General features: G+C 40.7%; 1 long non-coding RNA gene across 9 annotated transcripts in view; it reads left to right on the top strand.

The window, feature by feature from the left end:
* The window catches only part of LOC147339786 (uncharacterized), a 128,676-nt gene that overhangs the window by 10,870 nt on the left and 96,270 nt on the right, over positions 1-21,536 (top strand). For 2 of the 9 annotated variants that reach the window (XR_015158478.1, XR_015158481.1), the window contains one exon: positions 1,686-1,977. The exons of 6 other annotated variants lie outside the window; for them this stretch is intronic. This is a non-coding gene — a long non-coding RNA (uncharacterized LOC147339786). Of the gene's footprint in view, positions 1-1,685; positions 1,978-2,457; positions 2,684-21,536 lie in introns of those variants that run through there. One more of the 9 variants, XR_015158479.1, reaches the window with a different exon arrangement.

The raw sequence follows: 21,536 nt of genomic DNA, 5'->3' as shown, positions 1-21,536 counted from the left end.
TCCTACTTTCTTCAAAAATGGAAGCTTCCTTTCTCTGTCATCAACTTGGTTCACTTGCTGGGATTAGACTACATAAAAATACTCAATTTTATTTGACAGAGAGATGGAGAATGCCTATAAGACTCTTTCATCTGGCTCCAAGTAGCCACTTACTAACACTTTGAACATGGCATTACAACGGGTTATTTTTTAAAATTAATTTTTATTTTAAACTTTTTAAAAATATTGGCATATGGTTGACAAATAATGTGATAGTTTCAGGTGACCAGCAAAGTGACTGAGTTATTTATATACACGTATCTATTCTTTTTCAAGTTCTTTTTTCATTTAGATTGCTATATAATGCTGAGTAGATTTCCCTGTGCTATACAGTAGGTCCTTGTTGATTATCCATTTTAAATATAGCAGCATATACATGTCCATCCCAAACTCCTCCCTCTTCCCCTCATAAGTATCCTTCCTCACTTCCCCCCATTCCATTTTGTAAGTAAGTTCATTTGTATAATTTCTTTTTAGATTCACTGTATAAGGGATATTGTACAATATTTCTCTGTCTGACTTCACTTAGTATGATAATCTCTAAGTCCATCTGTGTTGCTGCAAATGGCATTATTTCATTCTTTTTTTATGGCTGAGTAATACTCCATTGTATATATATACCTCATCTTCTATGGTTTCCCTGATAGTTCAGTTGGTAAAGAATCTGCCTGCAATGCAGGGGATGCCGGTTCGATTAATAGGTCAGGAAGATCTGCTGGAGAAGGGATTGGCTACCCATTCCAGTATTCTTGGGCTTCTCTCGTGACTCTACTGGTAAAGAATCTGCCTGCAATGCAAGAGACCTGGGTTTGATCCCTGGGTTGGGAAGAGCCATAGGAGAAGGGAATGGCTACTGACTCTAGTATTCTGGCCTGGAGAATTCCATGGACTGTATAGTCCATGGGGTCGCAAAGAGACACGACTGAGTGACTTTCACTTTCATTTAATCTTCTCTATCCATTCCTTTGTTGATAGACTGCTTCAATGTCTTGGCTACTGTAAACAGTGCTGCAGTGAACATTGAGGTTCATGTGTCCTTTTGAACCATCAATGTGTCATTTTTAGTAAGCTGAGTTCCTTAATTATTTTGGCTCCCTTTGCAGTGTGTCTCTCCCTGCATTGCTTAAGGTAGACAGATAGGCTTTTGCTGCCTTACTGGCTCCCAGAAATCTCATCAGCACAAGGAATTTTCTGAAGGATAGTTCCAGTCTCTAATTGGAATTGTGACTGTCACAAATGCAAGGAGGATTGCTCCCTTCTCTCATAATCTTCAAATAATAACAAGAAGGGTTGAGATGTAGAAGTGGAGTATTTCACATCTTAAAATTCAACATGTTAGGAGCAGTTGAAAAGGTTTGATACAGAAAGAAATGGCAACCCACTCCAGTATTCTTGCCTGGAGAATCCCATGGACAGAGGAGCCTGGCAGGCTATAGTCCATGGGGTCACAAGGAGTCAGACATGACTGAAATGACTAAGCATGCACATGATACATTATTGGAAATAGAGAGGAATAGTGATTAAAATGCTTTAAAAGCAAAACTCTCAGTGAGTCTGTTGAAATTATTCATTTTTTACTGACTGGTCTTGCTGATCCTGTCCCTTTATTAAATAACAAAATGAAGTTTCTTTTCTCTTCTTAAAAGTGTTGCTGTTAAAAAGAAACTTCTGGGGGCTTCCCTGGTGGTCCAGTGGTTAAGCATCCACCTGCCAATGCAGGGGACATGGGTTTGATCCCTGGGCTGGGAAGATTCCACATGCTGCTGGGCAACTAAGCCTGTGTACCACAGCTACTGAGCCTGAGCACCTAGAGCCTGTACTCTGCAACAAGAGAAGCCACCACAATGAGGAGTGCACACAGCAGCAAAAAGCCTATGCGCCACATGACAGACCAGCACAGCCAAAAATAAATAAATAATTGTTTTAAAAATAAAGAAACTCTGGAGAGGTATAGTTCAGTACACGTTACAGCCATGTTTTAACATTCAGAAAAGATTCTTTAACTTTTGTGATACTGCCTCTGCTGTAATCCATTGAGCCTGTAAATATGTAAGGTAATTAATCTATTGATAAATATAATCCATGTGCACATGTCTTTCATGAAGTCCAGCCCATGCTCATTTAGTTCATTTAAATGTGTGTGTGTGTGTGTGTGTGTGTGTGTGTACATACGTACTTAGTTCCTACTATAATGCAGGCTTTGCTTTAGTTCTGGGCTTGTGAGGACAGGAATCAAATAATGAGAGAAAGGAAAGTTCTGGAAACTTCTCTTGCACTCATCCTTTTATATTTTAGAGAAATAGCTCAGGGTTATACAAACCCTGTGTTTGTGGCTATGGAACTATCAGCTCTCACGTGGCTTAGTCAGGCAGCCCCCTCCACACTTACCCCTGGCATGTATCCTCTTCTCTGCCTTAGCTCTGCTCAGGGGAACTGCAAAAGCACAGAGGAAGATCACTTTGAATGGATGTTTTTGTGAAGAGTCAACTCTAAAGTTTGTATTGGACCCAAGTTAAGATGGAGCAGCAGGAAGCCTCTTGCACTTGGCCTTCCAACTCCATAGTCTGATATTTATTCTTCTTGACAGGAAGATAGACTGCCAACTTTGTTTTTAATTATTTGAATAAAATTACATACATCAGTCTCCCTTTTCTCACGCCTTCCTCTGAAATCCCATCTTCTGTGTAGCTGATGCTGATGAAATTGCCGGTTTTGGCTTTAGTGCTTCTGTCAGCCAAGGGAGATGAAGTGAGTTAATATCCACACCCTGACATGAAGCCAGGAACGTTTACCCCAGCTTATCCCTCGCTCCCTGCCTCCTTACCTGCCACCCTGTGGACGTACTGCATGTCAAGATCGCATCTAACCTGGCACCTGAATAAACACTTTCCAGTATGTTCTAATTCCCTACCTCCCCCCTCCCCCATTCATTCTTTTCTTTCTTTTTTTTAACAAAATAGTTGAATCTTCTTTTTGTATTTTAGTGTAAACATGGAACAAATGTGTAACTCATCATAACGGACATCTGTTACATGAATAGTGGCGAGCTCGTATCTTCAAGATTAATCACTGTTTCTATTCATTTGGAGTTAGCAATCTGTGACTTCAAGTAACTCCCTGATGAAACAGAACACACATTCTTTTTGCAGATGTATAGAAAGAGGAATAAATCAGCAATTTGGCAAGTGCTCCAGGTGCAGGACACAGTGCATGCTTATAATAAGAAAATATAATAACTGTCTTAGACTAATACAGGGTAAGTCTGACAAAGAGGAATTTATATAGTCGAAACTTCTTGAAAGTGGCCTCACCTGCATAAGTGTTTTCTAAACTCTAGCCCTGGGGGCCTGGAGTTTCCTGACCAAGTTTTCTCCTGTTATTTGTCCTCCTTGGAGACTTGAAATTCCTCATCACTTAGAAGCAAGATAGAAATTTGGAGGCTCTGAGGCATAACGGAATTATCGTCTGTAGGAGCCAGGGTCTTACTGGCTACCCTTCTTTGTCAAGGGATGTTTTCAGAAAGAGTGCGTTTCTGTGTGCTAGGACTGTGTATCCAAGACATCTATCATACACGGCCTATTGAGTAATTGAGTCTGCATACGCTAATGATTCACAGTTGTATCCCCCTGCACATTGAGACAGACTCTTGCCCTGTAACCAGAATAAGGAGTCAACGGTGTCAAGTATTTGCTGAGTTCATTTATGCTATGAAATCATGCCAGCATTCATAACAAGGTCATTTATTCATTCAGTAATCATTTGTTGAGAACCTACTGTCCTGATCTTCGCACTGTTCTCATTTGGGGGATAAAGACATAACCTTTTTTCTTAAAAAAAGAATCATGTAATGCAGGAGACAGATATGTCTACACATGAGGCTGAATCTGTGGCAGATCCTTGAATGGGCATCTGTGCCATGGAATGGCACTCTCTCTCCATTGGCCTATAGGCAGTGAGAATAAATTCAGCAGAAAACCAGAGGGTTGTTTGTCTGGGTCCTTGGTGAGCGTATTGGACATAGCATAGGGACAGAGTGGGAATGTTCTTGTCTTCCATAGGTTCCATTCTGCTTCTTTTCTGCTTCAAGAAGCAAACTTGGTGAGTAGAAGATAGAAGCTGGAAAATTATATAGCAGGGTCAAGGTTTGAGAGCAAGAGATGAGGGACAGCTTTGGCCACTTAACAGGTGTCATGATTGGATGGTAGGAGAAACATCAAATAATTCACCTCTGACTTCCTGCAGTTGACTATGTTGAGGACAAACAAGATTGTCTGAAACTGGTAGATTGAAAGTTGTCAAAAGTTGGTAGTTTCCTTAGGTTCAGTCTATTAGCTCTAACATTCATGTACCTCATACAAAAATCCCCCAAAACAAGAGAATGAAAAATATGTGTCAGTTCTGGCCTTTGCCCGTCCATTTCCCTCAGGGAAGACCACCGCTGGAATTCTTTGAGAAGGTAATCTTACATATTCAAGCGTTTCTGTAATGTTCCATGTTGTTAAAATGGGGCCCTTCCAGGGGCACTTGTGGCTGAGGAGCAATGACGAGGGACACCGCATTCCAAGAGCCCACCAGGCCCTTCATTCTGAGTAAGCCAAAGAAACCCGGAACAGAGGAGTCACTGACGTGGAAGATGAGTCAGGAGGATAGAGGAGAAAGATACATTTGTGAGGGAGTGTTTTTTTTTTGAGGAAGTAGCACCGAGAGTCCTACCGTTCCTAACCCCAAGAATGAAGGCAGGGGACTTCTCCCCCTAACCCCTGTCACAGCGAGGAGCACACGTCTGGGCCTCATGCTGAGACCCGTGAGGTCTGTTCTTGCATCCTAGGACCCCACAGGGCTGGAGCTGGTACCTGACTCAACTGCAGAAGCCCACATGGCTTATGGCGGATGGAGAGGGCTCCGTCTGGAGCAACTGTTGATTCATGTCGTCCGTAGAGCTCAGCCCCCGGGGGTACAGAGCCAGGCTCCAACTGTGGAACGTGTGCATCTTCTCTTGTCCGACTGGCTCCCGGATGGGGTCCAAAACTGTCAGCAGGCAGATGAGATTAGAAGAAAGGGGAGGAAGGAGAAGGGAGGGAGGGATGGAAGGAGGGGCACGGCCTGCCCTTCGATCACCGTGCATGTCTCTAAAATACGCCAGCCAGAGGTCACAGTACATAAGTACAACTTCTTAGTTGAGACACAGAATGGAGTGAAATTCTCAGATCTGGCGGAATCATAAAATGGATGGGAGGAGGTGAGAGTCATCAGTTCCTTGGCATTTGCTCTGGGGAGGATGTGGGTCCCCTGTATGGATCCTCCCCTCCCTCATGTCAAGGCTGCTTTTTGCCTGCTAGATCGTGAGCTTGGGGACAGCTTCTCTTTCTCAGAGACTTCTGAATCTAGATGAAAGACAGTTCCAGAATTTTAACCCTGGGCCTTAATTGAAGAAATTAGTCCTGGGATATTTGAGCCTTGGGAGAAAAAGACATGCTAGTGTTGAAGTTTCTGTGGTTTATTTTGTTGCTGGAGATGAATGGTTGATTCCACTTTGAGGATGATTGCTCCTCAGTTGTGGCAAGAAAAATACCCACAGTAAACTTTTTGGTTATGCCAAAGGGAAGCTGTAACTGTGAGCCATGTGCATAATAATTCTTCATAGCAGGCTGGAGTTGAACCCTCACAGGAAGGGAACCTGAGACTGGTAATCAAGGATAAACTAGTGTTTCCTCTCTCTAAGTCCCAGGAGAGTTGGGGTATGGGGGAGACAACAGTCAAAACCCCTCCCAGGATGAGTGGGTAATGGGAGGTGGGCTCTACTCCATAACATGGTGGATACCAGGAGCTGCACTAGTTCCCATCTGATTTCCTAGTAGCCTCATGTAGTCAGTAAAATTTGATTAACTTCTAGAGCCTGGTCTTAGCCATGCTTTGTGAAATTAAAGGAGGGATAGGGTCCCTGTTGGGCTTCCCTTGTGGCTCAGCTGGTCAAGAATCCACCTGTACTGCGGGAGACCTGGGTTCAATCCCTGGGTTGAGGAGATCCCCTGGAGAAGGGAAAGGCTGCCCACTCCGGTATTCTGGCCTGGAAAATTCCACGGACTGTTTAGTCCATGGGGTCACAAAGAGTCGGACATGACTGAGCGACTTTCACTTTAAAGTGAAAGTTGGGGGCAAAACTGTGAGAAGAGTTACTGTAACCTTCTGGGAAAGACTAGGAAATCGTCGGGCACTGAATTGCAGGACTGGCTGTAGGCCCCCAAGGGCACCAGGGTGAACTGAGGGATAGTTAACACACCATTAGGCATCTTGATTCATGGACCTGACATTTGAAGTTCCTATGCAATATTGTCCTTGAGAGTATCAGACTTTACTTTCACTACCAGACACATCCACAACTGGGCCTGCTTTCTGCTTTGGCTCAGCCTCTTCATTCCTTCTGGAACCATTTCTCCACTCTTCTCCAGTAGCATATTGGACACCTGCTAACCTGGGGGGTTTATCTTTCACTGTCTTTTCCTTTTTTTTTCCATCTTTTTGTCTTTTCCTACTGTTCATGGGGTTCTCAAGGCAAGAATGCTGAAGTGGTTTGCCATTCCCTTCTCCAGAGATGCCTGAGCTCAAGAACATTCTGTCATGAGCGGGCATTTGAGCACTATTACAGGAAGGTGGCGCTAGTGGTAGAGAACCTGCTGCCCCTGCAGGAGACATAAGAGGTGCAGGTTCCATCCCTGGGTCGGGAAGATCCCCTGGAAGAAGGCGTGGCAACCCACTCTAATATTCTTGCCTGAAGAATTCCATGGATAGAGGAGCCTGGTGGGCTACAGTCCATGGGGTCGCAGGACTTGGACATGACTGAGAGACTTAGCACAAGCATCAGATCAGTTCAGTCACTCAGTTGTGTCTGACTCTTTGTGACCCCATGAGCTGCAGCATGCCAGGCCTCCCTGTCCATCACCAATTCCCAGAGCCTACCCAAACTCATGTCCAAGCACAAGGATACGCAGGAACATTAAAGGGAAATGTCACCATGAGGTACATCTGGACATCAGTATTGGAAGGACTTGAGTCATTTCTCTAATACTCCATCTTACCCAGCCACTGCTTGGGTGTCTGTAGTCATTCTTTGGTAACTTTGCATGGAGTTACTTAGTAGAAAATCCTTTCCCAATGAAGAGTGCGTTCAGGCTTCCTTACTTGCCTCTTTCTAGCTGTCTCTTATGCTCCTCACTTCTGCACTTGTCTCTTCAGTTAAGCATTCTTTGGTCGAGGAGCATGCTGTATGGTAGGAGCGTCACTTTGAAGTCATGAAAACTGTCAGCATCAACTTCACTTCTCACTGGCTGAATGTTCTTGGACAAAGTATGTCACTTCCCCCAGCCTGTGTTTCTACAATTAATACTTAGAAAGTGTGGATACTGAACTGTAGCCACTGTTTGCTCAGAAGTTCATAGATTTGACTAGTAGGAGCCTCTTTAAGGTGGTTCCACTGTCCTTTTGAAATGATTCTATTTGTCTTTGAAATCTTCCTTGATTTCTGGCACTACAAAAATCCTGGGTTCATCTTGTATCTTCCCTGCCACTGAACCAGATCTTGAATTGGCCATTTCTCCAAGAAACTCTGATCCGTTTCAGAAGAGGGGATAAAATTAAAGGCCAGAACCTAAAGGTTTGGACATTTATTTCTACTGGTCATTTTACTCATCAAAACCAGACGGTACATATTTTTTAAATGTATGACTTCATATTAATAATACATATTTCCAACTCAAATTAACAATACTAGTTTGCTGCTATTGCTGCTAAGTCGCTTCAGTCATGTCCAACTCTGTGCAACCTCATAGGTGGCAGCCCACCAGGCTCCCCCGTCCCTGGGATTCTCCAGGCAAGAACACTGGAGTGGGTTGCAATTTCATTCTCCAATGCATGAAAGTGAAAAGTGAAAGTGAAGTCGCTCAGTCGTGTCCGACTCTTAGCGACCCCATGGACTGCGGCCCACCAGGCTCCTCCATCCATGGGATTTTCCAGGCAAGAGTGCTGGAGTGGGGTGCCATTTCCTTCTCCAACTAGTTTGCTACTTTAATTTTATAATCATAACTGTATTCTCTTAAATGGAAAATCTTTTTGTTTTACTAATAGCATGCTACAAGAAAAATTCAAAATAACAACACAAATATTGCCACAAAAATAAAACAAACAATACAAAGAAGTACAAATATTACTACAAAAAATAAAAACAGAATGAACAGTACCCAGCACAGGAAGCTACTAATTGAAAAATACCAAAATCATGGGGTTGTGATGAGGATGTAATGATGTATGTCAGTTTCTGAGAATAACACTTTGGACAACAGTCAGTACCGGATAAATATTAGCCTTCTACCCTTGCTCTGCTAATTCCCTGTCTATTTCAAACTTTTTCTTAGGAATCTTTTTTTTCCCAAAACTTATTTATTTTTAATTGAAGGAAAATTGCTTCATAATATTGTGTTGCCCTGTGCCATACATCAACATGAGTCAGCCATAGATACACATGTCCCCTCCCTCTTTAACCTGCCCCCAACCCCCCACCCCTCTAGCTTGTTACAGAGTCCTGGGTTGAGTTCCCTGAGTCATGTAACTGTTGGATAAAGCCTAAATATAGCCTGGCATTTTGGCCTTCTGCAAACCTCCTATGTGCTTTCCCTAATGCCCAACTACTCTCTTGTATTCCTGCTGGAGTTCATTGAATTCTTTCAACATGGCATATGTACATCTGCATTTCAGTTTCCTTTCAGTGTTCCATTCCCCTTCTTCCTTCCCTTCCTTTCAAATGCATTGCATATTCTTGCCCTTTGTAATTGAAACAATCACTTGAACAGACATTACATTCTTACATGTTTATTTGAACCTCTTTGTCTTTTCTCATGTTAATGCCATACCCTTTTATGATAGTAACTTTATTACATGTTTTAAAACAATGTTTTTTAATTAATTTATTTTACTTTGTTTTTATTTTATTTTATTTATTTTAATTAATTTATTTTAATTGGAGGCTAAGTACTTTACAATATTGTAGTGGCTTTCGCCATACATTGACATGAATCAGCCACAGGTGTACATGTGTTCCCCATCCTGAACCCCCTTCTCACCTCCATCCCCATCCCATCCCTCAGGATCATCCCAGTACACCAGCCCTGAGCACCCTGTCTCATGCATCAAACCTGGACTGGCAATCTATTTCACATATGGTAATGTACATGTTTCAATGCTATTCTCTCACATCGTCCCACCCTCTCCTTCTCCCACAGAGTCCAAAAGACTGTTCTTTATCTCAGTGTCTCTTTGGCTGTCTCACATATAGGGTCATCATTACCATCTTTCTAAATTCCATATATATGCATTAATATACTGTATTGGTGATTTTTTTTCTGACTTACTTCACTCTGTATAATAGGCTCTAGTTTCATCTACCTCATTAGAACTGATTCAAATGCATTCTTTTTAGTAGTTGAGTAATATTCCATTGTGTGTATGTACCACAGCTTTTTTATCCATTCGTCTGCTGATGGACATCTGGGTTGCTTCCATGTCCTGGCTATTGTAAACAGTGCTGTGATGTTGAGCAAATCTATCTTCATTATTACATTTCAGAAATTTCTTGTAATTTTCATAAAACTTTATAACCATTTTCACCTGATTCTTCACCTCCATGCCAAAGAAAATAATCCCACAGTCCAAATGAAGTTCACTTGGATTCTTGGGGAAATAGCATTAAATCGATAGATTGACCTTTTTTATTCAGTCTTCCAGAAAAGGACCCTGGTATTTCCCTACCTTTTAGAAGATCTTATTTTAATAATTTTAATATAATTTTGTATATAAATAATGGAGTAATACTAATGATTTAGGAATAAGGAGATGGGGTTCTAGAACTTTTTTGAAAGCCCTTGTGACTAATGTTTTGGAAAAGGTCTTTTCTCTGATATAGTTTGTTCTGTTTATTCTCTATGAACATTTCACTGCTATGTTAACATAGTCCCCTTTATGATGATATGGCCATCTTCTTTCAGTTGGAGATAGCATGGCAGAGTGAAAACTGCACAGGCTTTGGCGTTAGATCTGCATTTAAACGCAGCCTTAGTCAAGTTAGCCAACACCTCAGGGACTTGCTTTCTCATCTATTAAATGCAGATGAAAACATAGTCTCAAGGATAAAATTAGATACTGTGTGAAGTGACTAGTTAACTGTTTAATAAATGATAGTTATTAACATACGTATGCAGCAGTTTTACAGTTCTCAGCTTCTGAAAGAGTGAACCAATGAAGGGATACAAGGAAATAGTTGCATAAATGAGATTTAAAAGCTGCAGAAAGGAAATTCAGACTCTGGCCTTGAATTAAAATGAATTTTTAGTTTATTTTTAATGTTTATATAAATTTTCAAAGTTGCAGCCCATTTACAGTCATTACAAAATATCGACTATATTGCCTGTGTTGTATAATACGTCTTTGTAGCGTATCTTTCACTGAGTAGTTTTTGCCTCCTACTTCTCCACCTCTCTGTTGCCCCTCCCCTTTCCCCCTGGTAACCACTAGTAATATGGATTTTTAATAAAGAATCCAACTCCTTGTAATACATTTAATTATTCAGTATTTTAAGTAAGCCCTCAAATTTATTATAGAACTGTATAAACAATTCTTTATAACTCGTTCATACTTTGACCAAAACAGAATAGATCTTTCTCTAACAGATTCAGAGACAACTTATCCTTCTCAACATTAATTGTATTTTATTCAATTCAATTCAATTATTTGTTACCAATTCACAGGAAATTCTGTTTGAAGAAAACACTTAAAATTTGAGGATATTGTTCATTGGAATGCCACAAAAGTAGAGCACAGATTAGAGAAACAGTTTCCAAACCAACGTCTGGGATTTTGTTTGGAATTATCCTCAAAACCCCAATCCTGGAGCTTAGCTGGTAATATCAAATGACTTGCCATGTCAATTATTCCTCCTATCCCCTCCTTGTACCTCTTTTCTGCCAAATAGCTTTTTCCCTCTATGGCATTATTCATTCAGCTAAACCTCTGTGAATGTGAAACGAACTGAAAATTCACATGGTGTCAGAAGTGGAAATAGCAGCTCATATTTTTGATTGTGTTATAATGAGATATGGACTATCCTTTGTTGGCCATTCCTGTTGCTTCCTCGGCCAGCAGTGCCTTCCCAGAGTTGGAAATGTGACATATTTCAAGAAGCAGTTCTTTGTGCTAATATTTGGAAGGCAAGCTCCTTTGTGTGGTGTCCCACCCCACCCCATTACTGGTATGAAGCTACATATTTCAAAAATGTCTTGCTTATGAATACCAGGCAGAAAAAGCAACCACGTCAGCATTTAGAGAAGAAAGAAACATACTAAACTGGATGAAGAGCAGCATAAATGAAGTTTGGAAACCCCATTTGTTTTTAGAAAGGAGTTTCCTTTGTTCCTTTGCTCTCTTTTCCTTCCAGTCCTTATGGAGCTGTTCCAGGGCTGGGGGAGAAAAAGGAAAGAAGAGAAATGTTGGATAAAAAAATTCCATAATGTCACAGTATTCTTTTTCTATCTTTGTGTTTTTATTTTCATGTGGAACAGAGACTAGTTTGTTATATTTTGCCTAATTTCCTTTTGAATTTGCATTTGTAGTGCTTGGCCACTGTGAAGACTTCTTTTTTATTTTTTAATATAAATTTATTTATTTTAATTGGAGGCTAATTACTTTACAATATTGTATTGGTTTTGCCATACATTGACATGAATCTAAAAATTAATTAATTTTAATTGGAGGATAATTACTTTACAATATTTTGATGGTTTTTGCCATACATCAGTAATAAATCAGCCACAAGTATACATGTGTCCTCCCCATCCTGAACCCCCCTCCCACCTCCCTCCCCACCCTATCCCTCTGGGTTGTCCCAGAGCACCAGCTGTGGGTGTCCTGCTTCATCCTTCGAACTTGCACAGGTCATCTATTTTACGTATGGTAATGTACATGTTTCCATGTTATTCTCTCAAATCATCCCACCCTCGCCTTCTCCCACTCAGTCCAAAAGTCTGTTCTTTACATCTGTGTCTCATTTGCTGCCCTGAATGTAGGATTGTCAGTACCATCTTTCTAAATTCCATATATATACATTAATATATAGCATTTGTCTTTCTCTTTCTGACTTACTTCACTCTGTATAATAGGCTCCAGTTCATCTACCTCATTAGAACTGACTCAAATGTGTTCCTTTTTATAGCTGAGTAATATTCCATTGTGTATATGTACCACAACTTCCTTATCCATTCATCTATCAATGGACATCTAGGTTGCTTCCATGTCCTAGCTATTGTAAATAGTGCTGCAATGAACATTGGGGTACACGTGTCTCTTTCACTTCTGGTTTCCTCAGGATGTACACCCAGCAGTGGCATTTCTGGGTTGTATGGCAGTTCTCTTCCCAGTTTTTTAAGGATCTCCACACTGTTCCCCATAGTGGCTGTACCAGTTTGCATTCCCATCAGCAGTGTAAGAGGGTTCCCTTTTCTCCACGTCCTCTCCAGTGTTTATTATTTGTAAACTTCTTGATGATGGCCATTCTGACTGATATGATATGATATCTCATTGTGGTTTTGATTTGCATTTCTCTACTAATGAGTGGAGAAATGCAAGCTCCAGTACTTTGGCCACCTGATGCAAAGAGCCAACTCATAGGAAAATACCTTGATGCTGGGAAAGACTAAAGGCAGAAGGAGAAGGGGACAACAGAGGATGAGATGGTTGGATGGCATCACTGACTGAATGGACGTGAGTTTGAGCAAACTCTGGGAGATGGTGAAGGACAGGGAGGCCTGGGGTGCTGCAGTCCATGGGGTCGCAAAGAGTTGGACACAACTGAGTGACTGAACAAATAATGACTGATGTTGAGTATCTTTTCATGTGTTTATTAGCCATCTGTATGTCTTCTCAAAATGGATTAAAGACCTAAATGTAAGACCAGAAACTACAAAATTCCTAGAGGAAAACATTGGCAGAATACTCTCTGACATAAATCACAGCCAAATCCTCTATAACCCACTCCCAGAGTAGTGGAAATAAAAACAAAAATAAACAAATGGGACCTAATTAAGCTTAAGAGCTTTTGCGCAACAAAAGAAACTATAAGCAAGGTGAAAAGAGAGCCTTCATATGGGAGATAATAGCAAGTAAAATAACTGACAAAGAATTAATCTCCAAAATATGCAAGCAGCTCATGAAGCTCAATTGCAGAAAAACTCACAACCCAATGAAAAAGTGGGCAAAAGACCTAAACAGACATTTCTCCAAAGAAGACATACTGATGGCTAGTAAACGCAAAGATGTCTAAAGCAATGTAATCTCTTACTGATATTTGCCGATTGCAGTCTCTAGGGTCTTCCAGTTTACGCTCAATGTGCTTTCCCTTTCCTTACTCCACACAAGGAAACCTCTTCTTCCTTTCTTGCCTGTCCCAAAGACCATTGCATTTCTAAGATTTTCATCACACTTATTACTAATTTTGGAATCCTTCACAGTTTTGTTGTTCCCCTCTCCTAATGAAGTCTAAGAAATTCTACAATAAATAATACTTTTAATCTTATAGCTTGTCTCTTTGCAAACAGTTTTATTTTCTTTTTTGCTTCATTTAAAGTCATATTAAGAGCAGGATTACAGGCAAGTTAGTCAGGTTTGCCATATGTGAGAAAGGAGGAACTGTTGGATTCAAAGTATAATTGTTCCCATGAATTTAAGGTCTAAAATTACCCATCTCGTTTTGCACATATTCCATTATTTTTTATCTTGCTATATTTATGTTGTCTGTTGGTAAATTTATGTGAAGACAGAAATACAAAATTACATGAAAAGATAAACACAAGGAAAGGGGTTCTCTTTCTCCTCCTCCCCTTCTTCCTTGCCACTGAGGATTTGTCAGTTTCCTTACTGAAGAGTGAAATGTGATATCAAGGCAGAATCCTTACTTGTCTTTACAAAAAAGGAGGGGTCTCCAGTTTCCTCCAGGAATGGATGGTGACTCTGAGTGGGAGCACTCACTCTCCAGGTCAGAATGATCGCTTAAAATGGGAGAATTATTTTGCCTTCGGATCTTGGATCATTTCTCTTCTGCTTTGTAGTAAAAAATCATTTTTGAATGTCCACTTTCTCATTGTTGTGGACTCTTTTTTTCCTTTGTATCCTCTTCATCATGTTACCCAGTTCTCCTTAGCCCATTAACCAGAGGAGAGATGTATCTGGAAAAAATTGGGTTGGGATAGACCTTGTATCAAGCAGTGAATGGAAATTAAAAGATTGTCATGTTTATTCAAGCTATTACCAGCTCCTCAATAGCCTGCACACAAGCTCAATTAGGATAAGATTGGAATGATTGCCTGTAGACAGCAGAGTTGTTTTTTTAAAGAAAGGTTTAGAACCCGAGTGGATTTGGAGATCAAACATTTTTCCTTTCTGACCATACACTGTTATGCTTGATCTAGGATTATTTCAATTCCCAGTGACAGAAAACCAATTCAAACAAGACAAATAAAAAATAGAATACACTGATTTATAAAACTAAGGAATAAAATAATTAGGTCTGACTTTGGGCATGGTGGGATCCAGGAAGTCAAACAATGTCATTGAGAGATATATGTGTCTTTCTGTCTGTATGTCTAATCTTTTTTTTTTATCTCAATGGTTTTCTGGTTTTTAAAATGTTTTGTGATAAAATGCATATAAAATATACTGTCTTCACCATTTTATTATGTTATTCATAATACATTCATTATGTATTCATTATGTAATTCATATTCATAATACAAAAACACAGTATGTTATTCAGTGGTATTACCTACCTTAACAATGTGTACAAACATCATCACTATTTGCTCCAAAAGCTTCTCCATCACCTTAAACAAGCCCTGTTATTATGAAGCAGTAACTCCCCTTTCCCCTCACCTGTGGTAACCTCTAATATACTTTCTGTCTTCATAAAATTACCTATTGTAGATATTTCATATAAGTGAAACTATACAATATTTATCTCTTTGTATCTGGCTTATTTTACATAATGTAATGCTTTCCAGGTTCATCCATTTTATTGCAAGTATCAGTACCTTATTTCTTTTTATGGCTGAATAATATTCCATTGCATGATATACCATAGTTTGTTTATCCACTCATCTATTCATGGATAAGCATTTCCATCTTTTGGCTGTTTTGAATAATGCTAAACAAGCATTGGTGTATAACTATCTGTTCCAGCCCCTGTCTTCAGTTCTTGTGGATCTATACCTAGGAGAGGAATTTCTATCTAATCTTGATTCCTCTTTCTTCTTTGTTCATTTATCCACAGGCAGACAAAGACAGCTTATTCCTTCTCACGTTATTTAAAATCTCGAGTAAGCTTGAGATTTTCTCTCATTGCCCATGAGAAATTCTGGTTGTTTCTATTTTGGTCTCTATCTGTGATGGGTCATTCTACATAGAGAGAAGCTCCTTTGTGACTGTGACTAACAACTCAGAGTGGGAGGGCAGTTCTCTGTAGAAAAGAGAGATTCTGTTTCTAGAAATAGGGGATGCTAGTGGGCAGAGGCGGAGAAGGCAATGGCACCCCACTCCAGTGTTCTTGCCTGGAGAATCCCAGGGACAGTGGAGCCTGGTGGGCTGCCGTCTATGGGGTCGCACAGAGTCGGACACGACTGAAGCGACTTAGCAGCAGCGGCAGCAGTGGGCAGAGGTAGAGGTAAATCTGTCCACTGTCATCTCATTCTGGCTGTGAGCAGGAAACTCATCTTGGCTGTTGATCAGGGATCCTTGGATGAGTGGAATAACTTAAGAATGACATAGTTGGAGTCTTGCCAAAATGAGGGAAAACAGAAACTGTCAGTGCTTCTGATCAGAATACTTATTGCGATCCCCTCTTGGGAGAGTGTTTTGATGTTATCTAGCAGGGGTGGAAGTGTGCAGACACTCTGACGTTCTGTCCTTGATGAAGTCCAATACAGCCTCTAGAAACATGAAGGAGACGCAGCATTGTTTGTAATTGTCTAAAATGGACAACACTTGAAGCTTTTATCAGCTGGCTAAATACATATTGTAGTGTGTTTATAGAAGGGGAAGCTGATGCTGCCTTTAAAAATGACCTCGGTCTCTATGTATAGACAGGCTCAAAAGTATAACACTGAATGAAAAAAAATCAAGTTTCAGTATCATATTGATAGCAGCTACACAGATATTGGGATTCCCTGGTGGCTCAGACGGTGAAGAATCTGTCTGCAATGCAGGAGACCTGGGTTTGATCCCTGGATCAGGAAGATCCCCTGGAGAAGAGAATGGCCACCCACTGCAGTATTCTTGCCTGAAGAATCCCATGGACAGAGGAGCCTGGTGGGTGATAATCCATGGGTTCATGAGTAACAGTTTCTTATAGATATTAGAAAACATATAACACTATATTCAGCATTGTTCTAGAATATATGTGTATAAAATAAAAGGACAAAGCCCTGTATAGGGAAGACTCCCAACAAATTTGATAATGAGAGGTAAATAGGACAAGGGGAAAAATCAAGGGGATTTCGAGGTTTCTCTGTATTCCTTTTTTTCATCCTAAAATTAGCTCTGTTAGATTGGAATTGACCCACACTGCTGTATATAAAATAGATAACTAATAAGAACTTACTGTATAGTGCATGGAACTCTACTCAATACTCCGTAATGACCTATATGAGAAAAGAATCTAAAAAGAGTGGATATGTGTGTATGCATAACTGATTCACTGTTCTGCACAGCAGAAACTAACACAACATTGTAAACCAACTATACTCCTATTTTTAAAAAATAGCTCTGTTAAATTGACTAAAAGTCAGTTATTTCAGGCTGTTTGATACTGTATTTTCCCCTCAGTGTCCTATATCCATTTTTTCAGGCTTTTCACAATTAAAAAGTAGCACATAGTTAGAGTTCAAATGGAATACAAGTTTTTTCTTTCATCTTAAAATTATGGAATTCATATGCAGAGAGAGAAAAGGATACTTGATTAGTTAGTAGATGAAATAGTGTATTTTTTTTTAACTTGGTGTTTTTTCAAGTAACCCTAAGAATAGGCTCTTGGCAGCATCTCCCTGCTGTGCTGTACTTCTTCACACCATTTTCTATCATTTATGCGTTAGAGAGCGTTTTGTCCTTAATCTTCCCTGTGCCGTGGTATTCCCCTAACTAGCAAAATGCCCAGTGTGTTTCCTATTAACCTCAAAATTCCTACCAGGATTTAGTCCTAGAGCCCTGAAATGCCTCCTATCATTTTAGCAAACAATCAGACTGCTCCCTGCACGTCAAAAGCTGGCAGAAATAAACTACCCAAATTGGTATTCCTGGGAGAAGAAAGTCCTGGGAGGTGAAGATAGATTGCAGAAATCCTATTCATACCAGGAGGGAAAAGTCATTAAATAATTGCGCATGAGGCAGTTGATGACAGCCTTGTCTCTTTTGCTTCTGTAAAAACACTAACAGAGATTTGCAACCTCTTGCCCGATTCTGAAGTGGTTAACATTTTATAACAGGAACCTTAACGGCCAGGAAAAGAATCTCAGAAAGAGCGTTGCTCGCTTGGCCCTGACATCACTCTATGGGAATGAGTATTGTCTTACACGATGGAATGTTCTCTATCCGTCCTCCGAGAGGGAATCTGGCTTGGTATGCAAATTAAAATATTGTTTGGAAAAATCTGTTGCCTCAAACGACAGAAAATTTTTTTTTTTGTCTAATCCAGCTCTTTGGTCCTTTGTTGGCCACGCAGTTGACAGCAGGCTCAGCCCAGCAGTTGGTCTGGGCCACGCTCTTGCATTTTGTGACGGAGCACAGTCCTGGCTTTTTGTGATGGCAAAGAGGCAAAAAGCCCTACATTCTTGAGACCTAAAACAAAGGAAGGGATCATGGACTTGAAATACTTGTACGCCCTTAAAAGTGTTTAGAATTTGAGTGTGACTTTGTTCTCTCTGTTGGCAAGTCGGCGCGTGAGGTAGTGAGAAGCCGGCTTATTTGGATAGGTGGCCTTTCTCATCTCCCTTCAAGCTTCCTTGAAGGGGGTCTACCCCCAAATGAAGTCATCTAGTCTCAAGTTCTGCAGGCTGGAAATAATTTGAAGTTATTCAGAAATGTCATACATTTCGCATGCTCTGCTCTCTATTGTTTGACTGGGGTTGAGCCTGAGTTCACAGGTGCGGATTCAAGGAGAGGCTAATGCTGTCACTTGCAGGCATGACTCCTGCATCCCTCAGGCAGTGGTTCTCTGAGAGGAGTCCTGAACACCATCTTGAGCATCATTTGGGAGCTTGTTAGAACTATAGAGTCCACCTTAAATCTACTGGGAGTGAGACCCAGAGATCTGTGATGTAACACACTCAGGGTATGGCAATCCACTCCAGTACTCTTACCTGGAGAATCCCTTGGAACAGAGGAGCCTGGCAGGCTACAGTCCATGGGGTCATGAAAAGTTGGACCTGACTGAAGCGACTTAGCAGCAGCAGCAGCCAGGTGACTCAGATACACACTCAAGGGTGAGAACCACTGCTTGAGGTAAATCTGTCTACTTGTATGGAGAGAAGCCCAACTCTGAGCCCTTTAGCTCTTCCCTTCCCCACTGTGGCTAAAATCAAACTGCCAAATTTGTCATCAGATTATTTACAGTGGAGTAATTTTAAGTTGCCATCATGTGCAAAGGACTTGAGGCGTTACTGCTTTGAAATTGGCAAGAAGATGTCTTTCCTGAGAAAGTAAATGTCTCCTCCTTAGTTGTCAGAGGGAAATGGGAGTCTGGGGTTAGTGCCCTTACAAAAGGGGCCGGGGAGACCTGGCTCCCTCTTCCTTTCTGCCACATGAGGTAATAGTGTCCAGTTAGCACCCATGTGGTGATCCCTTTGTGCATCAAGAGATAAACTTGAAATTAATATTAGGAAAGTCTTTTCTTGATGGTGTATCTCCTCTAATGACTTCTATTACTTAATTGTGTTGCTTTGTACAGGACTCTTTGAGGTGAAAGTCACTCAGTCATGTCCAACTCTTTGCAACCCATGGACTATATATTCCATGGAATTCTCCAGGCCAGAATACTGGAGTGGGTGAAAGTGAAAGTGAAGTCGCTCAGTCGTGTCCGACTCTTTGCGACCCCATGGACAGTAGCCTACCAGGCTCCGCGGTCCATGGGATTTTCCAGGCAAGAATACTGGAGTGGACTGCCATTTCCTTCTCCAGGGGATCTTCCCAACCCAGGGATCGAACCCGGGTCTCCTGCATTGCAGACAGACACTTTACCATCTGAACCACTAGGCAGCCTTTCCCTTCTCCAGTGGATCTTCCTGACCCAGGAATTAAACCAAGGTCTCCTGCATTGCAGGCGGACAGAAACAGGACTCTGCAGAAACCAATTTGGCATTTCAGACAAATGATGACATTTCTGGTTGCAGAATATACATATATTATGTACATGAACGTGAACGTGAAGTTTCTCAGTCGTGTCCGACTCTTTGCGACCCCATGGACCGTAGCCTACCAGGCTCCTCTGTCCATGGGATTTTCCAGGCAATAGTACTGGAGTGGATTGCCATTTCCTTCTCCAAGGGATCTTCCCAACCCAGAGATTGAACCCGGGTCTCCCACATCGTAGACAGACGCTTTACCGTCTGAGCCACCAGGGAAGTCCATAGGAATATCTAAATGCAAGAAATGGAGAACTATATGTTTTACAGCTCCTACTTTTCCTGGTGTCTATCTTTTAAAAGGCTCAATATGGAAACAATGTCATAATTATTGATGGAAGTGATTGAGAACAAAAACTGACATTGACCAAGAACTTAGAATAAGTGAAGTGCTTACCATATGCTATCTTATTTAGTGTACCAAGCAGTTCTGAGAATAAGTCATTTGCCCCAATTTACAGATGAACAAACTGAATCTTTAGATACTTATTGTAGCAGTTCATCAGCTCTTCAGTGTGTGCATGCATGTGTGCTCAGTCTGTCCAGGTGTTTGCAATCCCCTGGACTGTAGCCCACCAGGCCCCTCTGTCCATGGGATTATCCAGGCAAGAATACTAGAGTGTGTTGCCATTTCCTCCTCCAGGGGCTCTTCCTGACCCAGGGATGGAACCTGTGTCTCCAGCATCTCCTTCATTGGAAGGTGGATTCTTTACCAATGAGCCACCTGAGAAGCCTGGCTGTTCAGTGGTGGTTTCTTTATTATTCTTTTGTTAACAGAGGAATCCAGAATTATTGTGGGCAGCGGGTAGTTATGTGCTCAGGCACAGAGGGCTCAGTCTCAGGATATGAACTATGTTTGAGCTTAAGTCAAACATTATTCTCTTTCCCAGTGATTCACTTGAAGGTAGCTATGTGACCTGGTTCTGGCCAATTAAATGTAAGGGGAAAATGTGGGATCTGCTGTGAAAACCTATCCTCCCTAATAAGGTAGAGACCTGCATATATAAAAGACCTCGTTCCTTCTTACTTGGACTGCTGTCTTATAAGGATGTGGTGTTTTGTTGGAGCTGCAGCAGCCATATTGCAACTATGAGGTAAAAGCCAGGGGAGAACTGTTAAAGTTTTCTTCCTTGGCAGTGTTCTGTTTCTGGGTTTCTGGTTGTGAGTGAACAAACCCTTGTTGTTTAAGTCACTTTTTGTTAGGCATCATGTTGCTGGCTACTTAAAGTATACATTCTAAGGACATATGTGTTTATCAGGTACCAAAATAGGGATTAAAACCCACATTTAACTGATGGTAAGCACCATCCTGGTGTGTTCTTTCTCTTACCACTTGCCTTCCTGCCTTTTAACAAAGATAAAGTTGGTCTGATACTAGCCTGCTAAATTTGAATTCCTAGGAAAACGACCAACAATGAGGGTATTTGAAAACATCCTATTAAGTACAGTTTGTTCTAGACTACATTTTGACAAGTAATACTTTATCAGTATTTTTTCAGGTAGCCTGGTAAATTTTAGGTATGCATGTAATAAACACATTCTTCTGGTAAAAATTCAAATATTACACAAAGCCAAAATTGTCCACAGCTTACTCAATTCCACTTTCCTCTCTAGAAGTAATCATCCATCCCCTGTTCATAAGGTATCGTCCTGGATTATTTTCTATTTAGTTGGATTTTTACAGGCTCAGATTGAGATACTTTTTATTATGAGAGTCAAATTGCACTGTACTGCATATATTGTATCATGATTTGTTTTAACTTCACAACATGTCTTAGAGATTTTTTCCCACATTAGTTGATTAGGTGTTTTTTATTCTCATTACATGCAGCCCAGTGTTCTGCAGTAGTAACATACCAAGATTTTATTTAGTCATCCCTTTGGCTAAAAATGATACCTGACACAATAGCCACTTGATAAACATTTGTTAAGTAAACTTGTCTTTGAAATTATTTAGGGTGTTTCATAATTTTTCCTTGTTTCAAACAATTTTCTATTGAAATGTAAATTTTAGAG

This window comes from Bos grunniens, chromosome X (genome assembly GCF_055505025.1).
Source record: "Bos grunniens cultivar Pamir isolate PY7600 chromosome X, Bosgru_T2T1.0, whole genome shotgun sequence".
NCBI classification, from domain to species: Eukaryota; Metazoa; Chordata; class Mammalia; order Artiodactyla; family Bovidae; genus Bos; species Bos grunniens.
This window is presented reverse-complemented; position numbering and strand designations above follow the sequence as displayed.